Source organism: Poeciliopsis prolifica, unplaced genomic scaffold, assembly GCF_027474105.1.
Source record: "Poeciliopsis prolifica strain line A6 unplaced genomic scaffold, Auburn_PproV2 SCAFFOLD005, whole genome shotgun sequence".
NCBI classification, from domain to species: Eukaryota; Metazoa; Chordata; class Actinopteri; order Cyprinodontiformes; family Poeciliidae; genus Poeciliopsis; species Poeciliopsis prolifica.
Genome location: NW_026562380.1, coordinates 18,406,033 through 18,409,947, shown reverse-complemented (window position 1 = coordinate 18,409,947; position 3,915 = coordinate 18,406,033). Strand labels below are relative to the sequence as shown.

The window sequence follows — 3,915 nt, the reverse complement described above, 5'->3', positions numbered from 1 at the left end:
TGTCACTCAAGATAATCGACAGCAACCCTTTTCAGCATCAGTTTTGAATCTAACTTTCTTCTTTTCACCAAGATCTTTTTCATTGGTCTTGGTGAAAGTTTTCTGAAACGTTTCCTAGCCAGGGATCATTAGAAGAACCCTTCTCCTGGACTTTGGTCTCTTTCTGAGACCGGTTTTCTAATCTTTTTGATGGAGCAGATGTTTTGGCTTTACCCTCTGCTTTCTCCTCTTCTTTGTCGTCGTTTGACTATATTGTCTCTTCCGAAGAATCAAAAGTCAAGGAATCAAAAATTGGTATCTCCATACTCGAACTACTGCTAACACGCTCACGTGTAGAGGAAGATTCACTGGGGGACTCCGTCCATTCTCCAGCAGTAGTTTGTTGAAACTTTTCTCACTCCTGTGGTGATTAAAGATCCAGCTCCAAAAGATAGAAGGAAAATCATTGTGGCTAAATCTCTTCCATTCTGAAAGAGCCTACCTGTCCGCCCTCCGGCGTGCTCCCGTTACCTCCTGGAGTCTTACCGACAGCCATCACGATCACCTGGACCCACAAAGAACAGAAGACCTCGGACATTGCAGTCAGCCTCTCTCTCATCTCCTACCTGCCGTCTACAAGTAAGATCTGGCCATTCACTCACCACGTTGCCATTTCCCACAAACCTGAACTCACCATCCGACTCTGACCCTCTAGTGAACTGTTCGTTTTCTGAACCTGCCTCCCTCCCAGGACCAGACCCGAGCCCTCTAAACCAACCAGCAGTGTTTTTCAATAAACTTCTCTTTTATTTCACATCATCTCCTGTGTGGTGTTCTGCAGGTGGGCTTGAAAATATTTACACCCATCATGACATGCACTGAAAGCAGTTCTTTAAACTATTCAGACTAGAACACAACAGAGACACAATTAAATCTGTCAGATTTAATGATTTATTACCCCGTGATAATTACTCAGAAACAATCCAAATTAGGATGTATTTTTATTTATTTCCTACTTATGGGACATTTATGTTTATATCATAGGTTTTTAGTGCCTTTCTGTCAGGAAAAGATGTAAAACTTCAGCTATTTCACAAAGAGTTATTAACATTGATGAAAAATGTCACATAACTTTGTATTAAAGCAGAAAGTACAGCGGATTAAACAATTTGTCTGAGACATTTCTTTCAGGAAATGGCAAATTTGATGTGTGTTTGCAATCATTTACTAACTGGTACACTCTGCTGGATTGAAGTTTTACTCATCGGACACAAAGTGACACTTCAGACAGAATGAGAACAGCCCAGAAATCACAAAGGCAAAACCCAATGTACGCACTTTTTATCTAATGTACATAAAATCTTTTTGTTCTGTGGGAGGAAGCCGGAGTACCCGGAGAGAACCCAGTCATGCTCATGGAGAACAAGCAAACCTCTTGCATAAAGAACCCAGGCCAGGATTCAAACCCAAGACCTCTTTCTGCTGTCATAGCAAATCAGTTTCCTTAATTTATGAACGATTTGGTGGATTGTGAAATTTCCATCATGGGAGAAGACTTTAAACACCTTGGTGTTCATCTGGACAACAGACTGGACAGTGAAGCGTCTATAAAAAGGGACCAAGCAGACTGGAGGAAGCTAAGATCCTTCAAGGTTTGCAACAAGCTGATACCCCCGTGATAAACTAAAGAAAATGGGTAATTACGCTCTCTTACACTTTCCGCAAGTTTTTTCCACTGTCCATTAACATGTCCATCCATATCATGGTGGCTCAAAGCCCTAGACAAACTAAAAAGCAGGCTGATCTAATCAGGCTATCACTCAACATAAGCAACAGCAACCCTTTTCAGTATCAGCTTCAAATTTGACTTTCTTCTTTTCACTAAGATGTTTTTTTATTCGTCTTGGTGAAATTTTTCGAAAACGAATCTTACCCAGGGATCGTAGAATATTAGAAAATCGCTTACTCTTCACTTTGGTCTCTCTCCGAGACCGGTGTTCCATTCTTTTTGATGGAGCAGGTGTTTGGCTCTCTTCTTGGGAGGCGGAGTCCAAATTATCTCTTCCGAGGAATCAGATGTTGAAGAATCAAAAATCGGTATCTCCATACTTGAGCTTGGGCTGACTGGCTCTGTTGAGGACGATTCACAGGAGGAATCCGTCCATTCTCCAGACTCTTCGTCACTAAAATCATCTGTTTTTCTTTGCAGGTTGGGAAGGCCTGAAAAGATATGCGTCGATGACGTCATAGTCATCGTTCCACTGTTGCTCAGAGGAAGAGGAAAGACGTTCCTCTGAGGGCAATCCTTCTCCAGCCGGAGAAGGATTAAAGAGAAATGAATTAAAATCATCCGGCCACTCTTCCTGGAAGGGAAGTCTATCCTCGTCGCTCTCTTCTCCAGCCGGAGAAGGATTGTAGAGGAAGGCATCAAAGTCGTCCAGGTCCTCATCCTGCGATGAAATTTCAAATGTGATGCTTGGCAGGAACGTTTTGAATGTTCTTCTGATCACAGTGGTGACCAGATAACCAAGCCCGAAAGACACAGGGATAAACATTGTTACCAGAATTTCATTCATATTGAAAGACATGGCTAAACAGAACTACAACTGAAATCTGAGGTTTTGAGATGCAAGTTTTTATAGCCTCAGAGATCCTTAGATCTATGACATAGCAGTATGTCATAGACCTATGTCATTGATGAGGTCATAGCTACAATGAGCTCACTGTAGTTCTGGGCAATGTCTTCCTTCTGACCGTTGCTATGGAAACAGTCAGATCAGTTCTTTCCTGTTTCTTTCCTCAGTAAAAACTTTCAATTCAATGACAGGTTTGGTTTCTATCCTTTGTTTATGCAGCCAACCACTCAGCATCCCATGACCATCTAAAAGACACAAGAACAAAATGGCTGCTGTCGGGATCGACCCTTATGTTGAGACAGAGAAGAAAAACATGTCAGACCATCTGCCTCCGATCTCCGACTTCAATATAGTTAACTCACGTACCGTCGCCAAAGCCTCCAATATTAGAAAAACGATGCTGTCGATTTGTTCCTCATTGACACCAAATTTGTTTTGTTTTGTAAAAGCAAATAATTGTGAATTGTACACCCGACCCGAAAGGGTTAAAGTTGCAAATCGTGGAAAACTTATAGTTCAAATTTGGTAAGGCTAAAACATGAATTCTTTGGAAGTCATTAATTGGGAAATATAGATATAATATATATATGTCAGGGATCATGAGCGCCCCCGAAAATCTGCTTCAATCTGAACTTGAACTGTGTTCAAGTATTCGACAGAGCAAGCTGCCTACTCTGCTCCTGCTCTGGGTCGTTATTTGCTCGTATTTGCTTTGAGCAAATAAGGACCCAGCTGAAACAGGGTGCATTAAAAATAAAACATAAAGGAACGAGGAATTTTAATAATGGAGGTACACAAATCACTCGAGGAATCATTTAAGCCCTAATCCTATCTCAATACGGCAGCTAGAAGTGCAGTGCAATTGTTTTTAAATCATTGTTAAAGTAAAATTGTGAAGGTTGTGAACATTCTTGTGATTCTCCACATGACGCTGTGTAAATTTTAGCCAAGCTTAGCATTGATGCTAATGTTTAGCATCGGAACGCTGGGTCCGAACCGACGGGCACATTTTGGCTGGCCCCGGTTGGTCAAATTAACCAACAACAACACTTTTCAGCATCACTTCTGAACGTAACTCTCTTCTTTTCACCAGAAACTTCCACAACCGGGGAAGTTTGTTCATTGAGAACTTTGAACGAAGTAGTCTCTTCTGTAGAAGTAGAACTCAACGTTGTGCTTTCAAATATAGGGATCTCCAGACTCGAGAAAGATTCTTCTTGAGAAAGACTGGAGGAATCCTTTCTTTTTAAGAAAGCTGAAGAAAATGGATGGACAGTTGTAATTATGGTCCCTTACACTT

At 41.4% G+C, this 3,915-nt stretch overlaps 1 long non-coding RNA gene across 1 annotated transcript; it reads right to left on the bottom strand.

Moving 5' to 3' along the window:
• Positions 1–367: 367 nt before the first annotated feature.
• LOC129359965 (uncharacterized) lies at positions 368–2,005 on the bottom strand. Its single transcript, XR_008605972.1, has 3 exons — positions 1,946–2,005; positions 482–544; positions 368–400 (listed from the first exon to the last, which is right to left on the bottom strand). It is a non-coding gene; the product is annotated as an uncharacterized LOC129359965 (long non-coding RNA).
• Between the last annotated feature and the right edge of the window lie 1,910 nt (positions 2,006–3,915).